This window comes from Solanum lycopersicum, chromosome 1 (assembly GCF_036512215.1).
Source record: "Solanum lycopersicum chromosome 1, SLM_r2.1".
Lineage (NCBI taxonomy): Eukaryota > Viridiplantae > Streptophyta > Magnoliopsida > Solanales > Solanaceae > Solanum > Solanum lycopersicum.
Genome location: NC_090800.1, coordinates 11857510 through 11873773, shown reverse-complemented (window position 1 = coordinate 11873773; position 16264 = coordinate 11857510).

The window sequence follows — 16264 nt, the reverse complement described above, 5'->3', positions numbered from 1 at the left end:
ATCATGAGGAGTAAAAGTTAATTCTTTCTATGGTTGGAAAGCCTTTGAATATATATTTAAAACGCCCTCAAGATTATGAATTTTTCATCTCATATGAGGGTGTTATGCCTATCGAAAGTTGGACATTTAGATTGGGGAAGGTCCAAATCCGGATTTTAGTAAGGGTAAAGTGACCTTTTTACCCAACTATTTCCTAATTTGTTTTAAAGTTTTATTAGGGGTAAAACTAAGCCTTAAGTAATTTTTAAAAAATTTATTCACGCTTAGGGCTTGTGTAAAAGAGAAAAGGAGAGGAAGAAGAAGGGGGAAAACCTAGAATTCATCCAGAACGCCATGTTCTTTGAGTGGAAATCATCGGAGGTGATATCTATTAAGGTTTGTGACATATATCTATGTTGGGGTTAGTTCACCAACGCACAAACTCTTTCAACGATCAAAATTTTTAGTATTTTTAATGATGAATATTGATGTTCCAGAAGAACAATTATTGATCTTTTGTTGGTTGAGTTGTGTTATTCCCTTAGTTGATTTGATTTATATTCCTTGGTTGTTTTTAAGGTATAATCTATTGGTTATTGAGGTTATTAGTGATAATAAGCGATTGGAGGAAAGATCCATCGAAGTTTAAAATGTTTAGAGTTGAAAATGGGAGAAGAAAAGAAGAAAATAATGTCTGAGAAGCCCTGGTTCGCCGCACCAAAAAGAGTCCCTCAGGACAGTTTGTATCATTCAATCTCTAGTGTGCCACGCCAGCCATAGCCCCTAAGGAGAAATGTTTTCCGTTAGGATCTTCCACCGCACGCCTCTAAGAGTACCCAGGACGCTTAGAGACCCCATTCTTTCCTTATCTTTTCATACTAGTTCCGAAGTGATTTGCCTAAAACTCCTAGTCAATCCAATATTTTAAGGTACATCTTAACATAATGAAATCATCCATAAATCAAGAACCTTGAATCCATAATCCAATTCAAGAAAAGTTAAGACCATAGTTTAAGAAGTTAAGTTTTAAGGCTAAGAACTAAGTCAAAGTAATGTTCTTAAGGTTTCCACGAATTTTATTTAAGTGTTTTAACATCTTTTTATGAATCAAGTTTCGAGTTAATGAAAGTGTAAAAGTTGAAGTCTTTCCATCAAAGAAAAATAAGAGAACTAAGTATTACCTAAAGAGTTAATTAAGATCAAAAGTTTCTAGTAGGGCAAAGAGTAAATAGTTGAGTTCATTTCTCAAGGATATAAGGGAACTAAGAATTACCTAGAAAGTTTTTGAATGATTTTACATTTCAGTTAAAAGGAAACTAAGATTTCCAGAAAAACTTTTAACAAGAAAATGGAACATTAATTCCAAGAGATCTTTTAAAACTAAGTGTTGAGCAATTATCACCACCCAAAAAAAGGATGTTATTTTAAAATTCTTGATCTAAAGTATGTATTGGGAGATGTATTGAGCATCGATCTGGGGATAAGACTTCATATTATCTCAAGGAAACTCTAAATCATTTGTCTATCATGCGTTTTAATGGGTAATGCTCTTTAGATGATCACTTAAGTTAATCTAGTAAATCAACTAAAGTAAGGAGTTCTAAGGGATGACAAAGTACATGACCATTCTTTTATCGTTAGCAAGACGTTGTATCACCAATTAGGCTCATAGTGGTGGTTGTCGGTCATAGATTCTCAAACAGAACTTTATTATTTTCATATAAAAGTAAAATTGATTTTTTATTGCATTTCCTTTAATGAACTAAATATTTTTATTATTTTATATGCATTGAGTTGAGCATATCGAAGGTAAGTTCATTTTATTCTTATTAAGTTTAACTCATTGTTAGCAATTCAATTCACATACTCGTACATTCAATATACTGATGCTAGTGGATCTACATTGTTTTATGATGAACACATAGACAACCATGATCGGCATCCAACGTATCGTTTATCATGTTTGAGTACTCAAAGTAAATGGTGAGCCTCGTTGCATTCTGGATGATTCTTGTTATTGCTTTGCACTCTTTTCATCAAAGAATGTTGTGGGGGTTGTCCCGACATTCATCATATTATGTTTAGAGGCTTCATAAATTGATAGTAAGTCATTTAGTTAAGTTGAGTCTCTTTATTTACATATATCTATTCTGTTGTAGAAGTGCCTTGTTTTCTTTCATCTTAATTTTGTTCAGCAACCCTAATTGAATTAGGTTAACCCAGCTCTCCATCATTCATAAATCTAGAAGGTAACTGTCATGTAAAAACTTTTGATCTAACAATCATCTCCCTAGAGTTCTTATCTGCATTAATTTATGCCTCGACATTAATATGTACAGGAGTGGAAGAACCTGTTGCAGCCACACCAAGTTGCTTGTGTATCCTACTAGTCAGTGTTTTAATATCTTCAATAAGTGCAGATATTGCAGTAAGAATCAGGATGCCTTGTCTGTTAACTATTTCTTGACTAGTTGTTGTAGCGTGCGTCAACTTTTTAAGGTCATGCACTCTATCTTTCAAGAATTCATGTTAGATGAATTTGGCAATTTTAGCTCATTTCTAGTTTGTTCTATAGAAGGAACATTCTTTTTCTCATCCAAAATTGATTAGGAATCTCCTTCAAACTTTATTCATTATTTTTTTCATTGATCAATCCACCTTTGATCTCCATAGTCAGTCTATATTGTTTCTCCTTGTGGCCCAAACATTTACATGTTGTGCAGTTAAATTGCAATTTGTCATAGACAATTTGTAACAACTTATACGTCGTGATTGCCAATAAATTGCTATGAAACTAAAATATCATTTTTTTTAAAGAATAGGAAAAACATGGAAAATTTCATAGGTTAAGAAAATGTGTTTTTGGTCATTTTCAAATGGCCATAACTTTCAGATAAGGAGTAGTTAGATTCAGTTCTTTAAATGAATGTAAATCCGTTGAAGTGAAATTTTAAATGCTGTCAAGCTTACAAATTTTGTCTATCGTATGATGGAGATATTCCTATGAGAAGTTGGAATTTTGAATTGAGGAAGGTCCCAATCCGGATATTAGTGAGGGTAAATTGGTCTTTTCACAGAACTATTTTGTAGTTTGTTTTAAAGGTTTATTAGGTGTAAAACTAAGTCGTATGTCTTTTTTCGAAAACTTATTCATGCTTAGGGGTTGGTATAAAAGAGAAGATAAGAAAGTGAAGGGGCAAACACCAAGAATTCACCAAGAGTGGAAACATATTTGAGTGGAATTCATTATGGGTGATCCTTATTAAGGTATACGAGATCTTTCTCTTTCGGTTTAGTTCACACACACACTTGTTCAATTAAAAAAATTTGAGTACTTTTAATGATGAACATTGAAGTCGTTAGAGAAAAATGGTTGAATTCTTGTTGAGTGTGTTGTGTTATGCATTTAGTGCATTTGGTTTATCTTTTTTGGATGTTTTAAGGGTCTAATCTATTAGGTATTGAGGTAATAGTGATCCTCAGAGATTGGGGAAAATCCATGGATGTTTAAATGGTTAAAAGTAGAAAATTGGAAAATAAAAAACCTTCTGTCAGGTCCTGGGGCGGCGCACCATCCAGACCCCTCATGACTCTCTCTTTCTCTCAGACTCTACTATGCCGTAAAAGCTAGAGGCCCAATAATGCATGGATGTTTTGTTATTTACCAATCTTTTTGTAATAGTTCTGAACTTATGAACCTAAAACTCCTAGTTGATTCGAACACTCTAAGGTATATCTAAACATTATGGAATCATCCATAAAATGAAATCATTAACCTTGAATCCACAAGCCAATTCAAGGAAAATTAAAATCAAAGTCTAAGAAGCTGAGAGTTAAGTCTTAAAGTAATGAAATAACTCAAAGATAAGTTCTTAATGTTTACAAGAGTCTTATTTAAACATTTAAACTTCGTATTAATGCTTAAATTTCAACTTACAGAAAGAGTAAAATTTGTAGTCTTTTCTTCAAAGAATTATGAGAGAACCAAGTATTTCGTAAATATTTGATTAAGATAAAATGTTACAAGTCAACCAAAAAATAAATAGTTGAGTTCGTTTGTCAAAGGCAATAAGGGAATTATGTATTTCCTCTATAGTTTATAATATATACATTTATGTTAAGAGGAATCGAAGATTTCCCAAAAGATTTTTGAATAAGAAAAGGGAACATTGATTCGAAGAGATTTTTTTAAGCTTAATGTTAAAAAGTTATTTCATCCCAAACAAAGGAAATAAGTTTTAAAACATGAGTTAAAATATATTTTTGGAGTATTATTGAGCATCGGCGTAGGGGTAAGAGTTCATATTAAATCAAGTCAACATTTAAAACATGTAGATATCATGGGTATTAAAGGGAAATAATTTATAGATGATTAAGTAAGTCAAGCTAGTGGATCCACTAAGTTTATGAATTCTATGGGATGACAAAGTAAATACACTTCTGGTAGTGTGGTAAGATGTTGTATCACCACTTATGCTCATAGTGGTGGTTTTCGGTAAGAAAATCTCCCATATAACTATATTATTTTCATATACAACGAAAGTTGAGTTTGTTATTGTATTTCCTTCAATGACCTATGTTGTTTTTTTTTTGCAATTCTTTATATGTATCACATATGTTTTAATTGAGTTATATATGCAGTGAGTTGAGTATTTATAAGTTGTGCAGAGTTAATGTAAATTCATTCTATTCTTATCAAGCTTTAGTGGTTGTTAGCAATAAAACTCTAATAATTATACATTCAATGTACTAATGGTAGTTTTTCCTGCATCGTCTTAGGATGTTGACACATGTAACGAGGATCATTATCAAACTCCCCGTTGATCCAATTTGAGAACTTAAACATAGTGGTGATCCTCCTTGTATTTTGAAGGATCATTTGTTATTCCATTCCAGCCTCTTCATCATAGAATGATTGGGGTTTGTTACGACATTCATCATAGTAGGTTTAAGGGCTTCATAGACTGACAGTCAGTCATGTAATTCATTTAGGTCTTTTTATTTCTATATATCTTATTTTGATATTTAATGCCATTTTACCCAAGAAAATTCATTTAACTTATTTATGAGAATGTTGTTGTTTTATCATTGAGTAAGTATTCTGTTGAGTTAATTAAGCTAGGTCAAGGATTCGCTCAAGGCGAACAATGGTCATTCGGTGTCGTCCACGTTAGGATGTATGCTCGGGGCGTCACAAACCTTGTATCATAGAACACAGTGTTCAAACGTTTATGAAGTCCTGTCAATAGAGTCCTAGTCATTTGTGTGAAGCAAACCACATCTTTGAGTAGGAGGTTGAAACATTAAGGAATTTCATTACTTAGTTCATCTTCCTATTTCGTATATTACAACTTATATCTAAAAAAATTCCCTCTAATTCGTGCTTGCACATGTTTAAGATCATCATGCCTCCATGAAGAGAATTTATAGGTTGTCCAACCATAAGGAAAGTAGAAGAACTGGAGGTACCTAATGCACCCGAAGTGTAACCTTAGAGGAAAGTTACCAATGCTGAGCTCAATGAGGCTATCCAAATGTTAAGACAAGTGGTGAATAACCATGTTAGGCAACAAAGAGGAGCTTGACAAGAAAGGGCAGAAACTTCGATGAATAGGGAATTTTTGAGGATGAACCCCTTAAGAGTTTTCTAGTTAAATCACTACTAAGGATCTAGAGAACTTTGTCAAATAGATTTAGTAGGTGTTTGAGGTGATGCATGTGTTAGATACTGAAAGGCTTCAACTAGTTACATATCAACTAAAGAATGTGGCTAAGACTTGGTTCGATTAGTTAAATGACAGTAGAGATAAGGATGCACCACATCCGAGATTGTCTTGTTTCGAAGAAGCTTTATTGGGGCGGTACTTCCCCTATGAAATAAAGGAGGGTCTAAAACAGGATTCCTTGAGTGTTCATGAGTATTGTCTGAAATTCACCCAGTTGTCTATCTATATCTATCAATCACCAAAACACCATTATTAGTTTTTAGTTATGTGTTTTTGGTTGACCAACGCAGTAACAGTTCTCATGGATCTTATGAATAGTATTTCAAGTCTTACATATATATGTATGTTATCATCTTCATTGATGAGATACTAATATATTGAAGAAATGAAGAAGATCATGCTAGTAACCTCATATTAGTATTTCTGAAGTTGAATGAAAAGGAGATACATGACAAGTTCTCCAAGTGTGAGTTATTACTTATGTTTGTGGTATTCTTGGGCCACATCATTTTCGGTGATGGGATTACAGTTGATACCCAAAATATAGAATTAGTTCAGAGTATGCGTAGACCCATGTCTCCAACCAATTTTAAGAGTTTCTTTGATTTAGCAGGCTAATATAGAAGCATTGTTTAGGGGTTTTAATCTATATCATCTCCGTTGATCAAGTTGATTCATACAACAGAATAGTTTCAATGGTCTAAAGGTTGTGAGAAAAGCTTTTAGGAATTGAAAAAGAGGTTGACTACATCTCTAATTTTGACTTTATCAGAGTGTACTCAGGATTCTTTGTTGTAGTGGGATGTATCAAGAGTTTGTTTTGGCTGTGTGTTAACACAAAAAGTCAAGGTCATAGCCTATGCCTCCAAATAGTTGAAAGTTCATAAGAAAAAATACCCAACCCATGACATAGAATCCGCTATTGTGGTTTTCGCCGTTAAGATATCTCATTACTATTTGTACGACATTCATGTTTATATATTTACTGACCATAAGATCCTAAAATATGCGTTCACCTAGAAGGACCTCAATCTAAGACAAACGAGGTGGTTAGAACTACTCAGGAATTATGACATGAGTATTCTTTACCACTCATCTAAGGATAATGTGGGTTTTGATTCCTTAAACTAGTTGTCCATAGGGAGTACCGCCCATGTTGAGGAATAAAAGAGGGATTTAGCTAAAGATGTTCATAAACATTCATGTTTCGGAGTCACACTTATGGATCTCACAGAAAGAGGGATAGTGGTCACTAATGGGGAAGAATCATTAATAGTATATAAGGTTAAATAAAAGCAAGACAAAAACAATATTTTGCTTGATTTGACGGAAAATGTTCACAAACAAAAAGTATTGACTTTTGAACAAGGCGAAGATATTGTGCTAAAGTACAAAGGTAGATCATATGTTGGTTGGACTAAATGAGAGGATCATAGAGGAGGCTCATATCTCAAGATAGTCCATTTATCGTGTTCCACCAAGATGTACCACAATTTGAATGAGGTATATTTGTGGGAAGGCATGAAGAATGACATTGTAATGTTTGTTGCAAAGTGCCCAAATTTCTAACATGTCAAAGTAGATAATGAAAAATATAGAGAATTGTCTTAGACTACAAAACATCCATAATGGAAGTGCGAGATGATTTATATGTAATTTATCACAGGCTTCTCAAGATCTTACAGGTAACATCATTGTACTTAGGTAACTTTCAATTAATAACAAAATCAGCCCAGTTTTCGCTGGTAAAGACTACCCATTCAGCTTAGGATTATGCTAATATTTACAATAAAGAAGTGGTAAGACTTTATGGAGTTTTGTTCTCTATTATATTAGATAGAGGTGCACAATTTTTCTACTTTATACGCTCAAATTATACTTCCCTAAAGAAGTATAAGCGGTAGTATCAAGTAAAGAACCCAATTGTTAGGTTGGGGTCGATCCCACGAACAAAATGGGTTAGACTTAACTTTAGTCAATGATTATGTCTAATTATTCAAGTCCATTCCGAAAACAGAGAATTGTTTAGGGGAGGGGGGGGGGGATCAAGTAGGAAGATTAAAACTTTGTTTTTTTATCAAGTGACGAGAGAAACTAGTGGTGTAAGTGTTTCCCATAGGTTCATAACGTGGTAATCCTAGCTATAATAATTCTTTCCTAGTGTCTTGCATGTAAAGTGGTTAGTTATGTATCTCTAATTCTTTGGTCAAGATACTACAGAATTTCACTCCGTACCTTGGTCTGGCTACATGTGTATACTTTACTAAACCTTACATTACCTCATTTTAAGCATCATATTCAATGTATGTCTAAGTTACTAGTTTGCACCAATTAAACTAGCCTAATAAATAGTATATACTAAATATTTGTTGATAATTATTTTCCTATCAACTACCCCCTTGGTCCATCAAGTGGAAATAGGGCAAGTTCTAACGCGTGCACTCGTTAAAAAGTCTTCTAAACCAAAGAATTATCAATACATGCAAGGACCTATTCTAGAACTCTTATATAGGTAGTTTTACCTTGTTAATCACCCATGGTTCCCACAACTCTAGTTGTGGATTAAGTTGTACATTCCTAGAAATACACAAATCATGGTTGTTAAACAAGAATTTATGTACTTATTTTGAATAGTTTGAAGAAAATCCTTAAATAACACTTGAATTAACGAAACTATCTCGAGAATCCATTCCAAAAACTTGAAGTTATTCAAAAAATCCCAAGTTCATCTTCCAATAATAAGAGTATGAAAAATAACAAAAAGTCTAATCCCAAAAATATGGTTTTTAACCTTATTTATAATTGTAAAGACATAAATTAAAAGGTGTTCTATATAAGGAAATTCTATCAAGAAACACGTCTTCAATTGACGGCACCACTAATAGTCTATCGATGGAACAACGGACTGCCGACTTCCTCCATCGGTTCATACTTAGCATCTTTTTAAGCCTTCATTCTTGCATCTTCTTTGATCCATTTTACAGACCATTAGTACGGTCCATCAATGCCTTTGTCTTTCCATACTTAGTTTTTTTTCAACATCGTTTAGTGGGACTAATCTCTGATATTATCAACGATGTCCAAGGAAAGTCTGTCAGACATTCGATGGACCGTCGATCTTTTTGTAGCCCCACATGTAGTCAGAATTCTCCGACATTTTTCTAGATGCTTGGACCTCCAGTAGACGACCACCGCCTACGAACCGTCATGGAACGACGAGCCGTCAATGTCTTTGTGAGTCACCTGTTCTACACAATATTCTGCATTTCTGTTTTGGACGTCTTTGCAGCAAAACACAGATAAATACCATTAAAGTTACTACAAAAATTCCCTAGACACACACTAAACTTAAGGAAAAAGCATAAAATGTACGTGGAAACCAGGATACATCAACACCTTTAACTTAAATTCGTTGTTTCTCCTCAAGCAACGTACTATGACTCACCACAACACCTTTGTACAAAGCTATCCTTATTTATGCTTTCGCAATCACATGGATATCAATACCAATTGTTTTCATTTCTTTCATGCATGATATAACTCTTAGGATCACACATGTGAATCAGACCATGACACAGACTCACCACGCTGACGCCTCTACTCTTTTATCTCTCACAAAGGCAACAACTTTTCAATATTTCAACCAATGTTCTCACTTCAAATGATATCCTCCTTTTTCACAGGGTGATTTTAAATTTAAGTACAAGGATCATTATTCAACCCTCACTCTTAGAACAACTTCGCACCAAATTGATACTTGTCGCCATATGCTTGCCCTTATTTTCATTAAATTAAGTTCACCATATTAGACTCTTACGAGCACGATAGGACTTTAATGGCTTGTAACATAGTCTTAGGGTCATGTATGGTACATATGGATACATTTTTCTGAGTTGTTGCCCTCCTTGACATTACAGCTAAACGTCCTACCTTTTTCATTTTCTAATATTCCCTACTCTTCATTTGATTGTATTATTTGCCTTGTTTTCTTATTTTTTTTATTCTTTTGTGCAAATGATTGTTATTTTATTCTTTTTTTCCTTTAAAATGTTTCACTTTATTTCAACTTTGATTGATACAATTCTCTTATACACTATTTATTTATTTTTCTTTCACATTAATCTTTTAAACCCTACTATTCTTCACATTATTAATAATAGCCACCCTCAACTCATGGCTTATTCGAGTTACACAATACCCAAGGTTAGGTCAGGGCCAAGACGAGATTGGTTTCTTCATTGGTGACCCTCAAATTATGATTTTGTCCTATGTTTAGGTTAACATGTGCAAATCTTGAAAGTCCAACACCACCCGACGGAAAACTCCTCCTTTTTCCTAACGTTTTTGCTTAGGGTTTGTATATGTTTTGATTACATATTTTTCATGTGAGTTCTTCAAGTGTTAAGAAATTTGGTTGTGTTTTCTGTTCTGATAATTTTGTTAATCAGAGAATAATTGAGAAGAGTGGAGAAACGTGTGAGACATGAGCGTGAGAGAGTAGTTTAGTATTAGGAGTTTTAGTTTGGGAATTATTCAAACTAGGACTCCATATAAATTTTAATAAAATTTCTGATTTAATTAGATTAGTTAAATGACCATGAATCCCTTTAAAAAAAATATTATAAGCCTCAACTTAATTACATTTAATTCATCTTCCGTTGAGGTTCGAACCCGGGTGGAGTTACCACTGTGAAACGGGTCATTTCGGGTTGACCCAACCCGAACCGTCCACTTAATAAATAAATTAATTAATTAATTAATTCCTTAGGGTAATTATGATATTACCCTTTGCCTGTAAAAGACCATTTTAGGCGTAGACCCTCCAAACATTAGATTTTCCCTTTTTAAGTCTGGTAAAGACTCATCCGAGTGAATATTCATATTCGGGAGCCCTAGTTGGTTGGAGTCAACCTTTCCTATATCAACTAACTCACATAGTTAGGTTTCTTGGATTTCACAAGGGTTTAGAGGTTTTGTTATACGCGCATCAATTTTGTGTGAACATGGTCTAATCGTAGGCATTCTAGACAAATAAGTTTTCGTAGGGTTGTAACATTTGTCCCTGAATAACACTTCTTATAATCTAGCATAACGCCAATCATATCATTACATAACCACTATGCACAGTGAAACACTAGCGACAAATAATGGAGAGATAAGGGAACTTCGACTTGAGAGTAAGGAATCTAACCTTATAGACAGAAAAGATAGGCATAGCGGTATCTTGTATTATCATGGGCCTCCCACGTGGAACCCTCAACAAGATGATTCCTCCACAATACCTTTATAGTGGAAATCTCCTTGTTTCTCAGCCGATTGACCTGTCTATCTAAGATCTGAATAGGTACCTCTTCATTGGACAAGTCATCATCGAACCCCAATCTGCCACTGGTAAAATCAATGTTGTATCACGTAGGCACTTCTTTAACATGGATACATAAAATATTGGATTGACAGAAACTAGCTCTGCAAGCAATACAAACTCATAGGACACCTCACCCACACGTTGTAGGATCTCATATGGCCCAATATACCCCGGACTCAACTTGCCCTTCCTGCCATACCTCATAACTCCTTTTATAGGTCTTCAAATAGACCTGGTCAACAACATCATACTCTAAAGGACCTTTTGTGTTGTCTCCATAATACTTCTGCAGACTGTAAGCAGTAGCAATCCTTTCCCTAACAACCCTAACCTTCTCTAAGGCATTATGAATGATCTATAGAGCCCAAATTGATGACTCTCCAACCTAAAACCACCCAACTTGAGACCTAAAATAGATGACTCTCCAACCTCAAACCACCCAACTTTAGACCTACACCTCTTACCATATACTGTCTTAAATGGTGCCATCCCAATGCTGGAGTGATAGTTGTTATTATACGATAACTCTATCAAAGGCAAATGGTTGTCCCAACTACCTCTAAATTCAATCACACACGCTCTAAACATGTCCTCTAATGTCTAAATTGTGAGATATACCTTCCCATCAGTCTATGGATGAAATACAGTACTACGATTTACCTGGGTGTCTATGTTTTTGTTAATGGATCTCCAGAAATGTGAAGTGAACTGAGTTGTGCTATATGAAATGATAGACAAAGGAATCCCATGCCATTTCACAATCTCATTAATGTAGAGTCTCGCATTATCCTCGTGTCTTTATGTAGACTTCATAGGGATAAAGTGGACAGACTTAGTCATCCTGTCCACAATAACCCATATGGAGTCATATTGTCTTCTAGTCCTCGGAAGACTAACCACGAAGTCCATATTAATGGCCTCTCAATTTCATGTCGGAACCTTAATAATCTGAGTAAGACATCCAGACTTATGATGTTCTGCCTTAAACTGTTGTCAATTATGACACTTGGACACATATTCAACAATGTCTTTCTTCATTCTATTCAAGCAATAGATCAGTTTAACATCATGATACATCTTGGTGGAACAAGGATGTATGGAATATCTGCAACCATGGGCCTCTCCAAAAATATTGGTCTGTAAAACAATCCACATCTTGTACACATAGCATGTCCTGGTACATAATTATTAGGTTACCTCCTAAAGCAAAAGACTCATTCAACTTAACAAACATTGAGTCCGTTAGCTCGATCAACACAGACTCAAGATTCTTACCCTTCTTTACTTCAACTACTAATAATTATTTTAAAACTAGGATAAAATGAAACACCCTCACTAGTTTAGTCAACTAACTGCACACCCAGTCTGGCATGTCTATGTATATATTTCACGAACTCTTTCTTCTCATCCTCAAGGTGAGTTATACTTCCCATTCTCATCCCGATCAAAGCATAAGATACTACATTATCCTTACCTAGGTGGTAATGGATATTCATGTAATAGTCTTTCAATAGCTCCAACCACCTCCGCTGACGTAGATTCAACATGTCTCACTAGTACTAGCCTATCCTCATGTAGCCACTCTTTCTTTTCTTGTTCATCTTCTAGAATAAATATACTCTCTTAGTCATTTCATTTACTAACATTGATTTTTAGGCATATATGCATCTTGTCTCACTTGCACTAGCCTATAGTCATGAAGTCATGCTTTTCTTTACATATTAATTTTGAATTCATTCTTAACACTTTCTTTGGAAGTATGCTAGATACTTCACTTTACATCATTATACACTCTTCTTACGTGAACCTCAACAATCTTACATCCCGTGTAAACGAGAAGATTCATCCTCGTGAAGTCCCTTAACATGTTAGCCATAGTGCTGGTAGGTGGGTTCTCCATGGGAAAACCATATTTTTCACCTGGGTTATCGTAGCTTGATCTTTTAAAGTGATGGCTTCGGGCATCTGTACCAAGGTTGTCCTCATTTCACCATCATGTAAACCCAGTTGGGTTAACATGAATCTCAATTCAGGAGCAGGGGTATGGGGATGATCTTTGTTGCCCCCACCAGTATCTTTTCCTCTTCACGAACAACATCCCTCCTTGTGCTCATATTTTGAAAAAATTATAATTAATGCTAGATACACTCATAAAACCAAGGATTCAGACATTAGAGAAAGCACGATAAGATCAGAAGAAGGGAATTTTCTTACGCATCACATAGGCTATTATTCAGGATAGTGGTGCACTTCACTTCCATGACTTAGAAACTACTTAATGTGGTTGATGTAAACTTATTATACTTGAAATTTAATGTTGTGATTCTTATACCAACTCTGTCATGACCAAAATGTAGACCCTAGAAGAGACCTGCATCGTTGACCTCTCAAAAGTCGCAGACAAGCCTACATACGTCATTAATACTTCATCTAGGTTAATTGTAGCAGAAAAGTAGAACTTTTGTTTCTTAACAATCAATTAATTCATTCTACATTAACTTATAAACGTTCATAATTGCATTAAACTTATTTTTGCTAAAACGCACCAATAATTAACCTGAAATGAATGTGGAAATGAAACACTAGTGGGTCATGCTCCAATATCTAAATACTAAAATATAAGCTAGAAAATAATAGTAGACATCATCGAAAGAATGATGGCCTACCAAATCCGGATGAAAGCTCCACGTACAGATAGCTGCAACGTCATATTGTAAGCTTTAACGTCCACTTGTACCTGCACCTAAAAGTACATATTGTATGGCATTAGTAGACACTTTCAATATCTATGGGTATATTCAATCACACAGCAGGGACATGCATGAGTTAGAATAGTTGTTTCCCAACAACGTGATTTACGGAAAGTCAAGTCATTGGACATGCTAGAGTTGGATTAGGAAAGTCAATGGACTTGGCAAATTTTGTTTAGGAAAGTCAATGGACTTGCGGAATTTATATTTAGGAAGTTCATTCCATGAGAGGAACATAAATCATCATACGTATCATATTGCACACAACACAAAGCATATTACATATAGCACACAACATATTGCATATAGCACTTAACATATTTCATATCATTCGATCATATGCCATGAGCCATGGAATCTTTGAATTTACATTACGACTTCCCAAAATAAAGACTCAACATATGGGACCTCAACTAAAGAGCCTTCATTAGCAAACAGAGTCTACTTCATTCATTCATATCTACTTCATTTAATTCATTCATAAGCTAGTGTAAACATCATTTATACCTAGGATGTAGTTTAAGACATTTATCAGGTTCGGTGTGCAATGGACAAGAATGACCTAGTGCCATTACTTAAGTATTGGTAACCTCATGATTATCCTATCCTAACACCTTTGGTATCATTAATTCCATTGTGTGCATCATTTGAGGCTGACCTCATTCATTTATTGGGAACTTTTACATTTAATCCACATAGATCATGTGAGAATCATGAAATCCAGTGTCTGCCCCACACCGAAAAGAGGTGGAATCCCAGGCATAAGTGACCCAAAACAATCTAGCATATATCGGGAATTGAACCAGGCTAGATCCCTAAATTGGCAATATAGGTTCAAAGACTAGGAGATAAGAAGACCCAAACGCGGCATGCCGGAAACTCTTATCTCATGAGAGTTACGTGAACCTCCGCCCTTCCCAAAACAAGACATCACCACTTATAGCTAGCCTGTCAGTGCTCAATATAAAGTTCCATTTCATTCAACTCATACGTCTTGGAAGATGACTTGTAGTATGAGGACATCATAGCTCTATAGATGATTTGTCATGTGATAATTAGTATCAAGTATAAAGTAATCTCAATACATTCATTAGAGTATTCATTGAGACTTGTCTCTTCATTAACTTTACACTCTCATAGGTGAGTGCATTTTTGTAACATTTACTTGGCCTCATTTGAGATTGCTCTCAAATTTAACATTAACCTCTTATAATGTTGCCACCACATTCATTAGCTTTAGCACATTTGCTCTTCATAATTACACACCCTTTTTTTACGTGAATGTTCATTTCGTCATATGTCAATGCACTTGGCCATTTAGTGTGTTCCACACTCTTACTTAACCCTTCTAGGAGTTCTTTATTTCATTACATACATCTTTGGTTAACTTACTTTTGAACGTATACTAGACTTATGGGTCTATATATACATGCCATGAAGATTCATTCATAGTTGATTTAGGTGATTCATATCTTGCTATGATTTTTTGATACGAGACTTATGCATCTTGTATGTATGCCAAGATCATCAATTTCGATCTATGTATGCAGTATGATTTGAACATTTATTCAGGTATGAATTATGTATCAATACGGAAATTGGGCGAGGGAACCCGATTTTTAATCCACTTGACAATACATACATTTTTATTTGAATTAGTTTTACCCACATGTCCTTGGTAAACAAAATAAAGCCCAAATGCCTTCTTTTTATTTTCCCTTGATTTCTCTCTTTATTTTTTTCGTTCATTGGGACAGAGAGGATGTGGGATCGAACTCACACAACCTCATTTTATTTTTCCTTAAACCATTTTTGTTTTAACTAGAGGTTATGGGATCGAACCCCTACAGCCGCACCTTAATTGTCTGTGTAATTCCTTTTATTCTTCCTAGAGGTTGTGGGTTTGATTCCCACATGCCTCAACCATTAATTTTCTTTTAATTTTTCCTTAAATCTTACAAAGAGGTGGTGGGTTTGAATACCACAATTCTCATTTCTTTAATTCTGTTTTAGTTTTAGGGGAATCGGCTAAGAGCACTCGGGTTTGAATCTCGTGTGCCTCACTCCTTTTTATTGTAATTAATTAAAGCTTTCTTATAGCGAGGTCTTGGGTTCAATACCTACTGACCTCACATGTTTTACACATTATTCTCAAACTCTCCTAAACTTCAAACATTAGCGGAAACAAAGCTAACACAATGCTTAAAATTTGGTCATGATTTCTAGCTCCTTTTCATCAACATTTACACGTTAGTTATTAGGATACTTCATGGATAATATAGTAATAACTTTAAAGTGACTAAAAATGAGGTTACCAAGTTAAGATCCTCTTATGTTTGGGTTAAGTTGCTCTTAATTGGGCTTACCCTAATTTGGGAGGGGGGGGATGTGATTGAGAAGTAAGGTTGTCTAAATTGTCAACCTTGACCTTGTATTCTCACTTG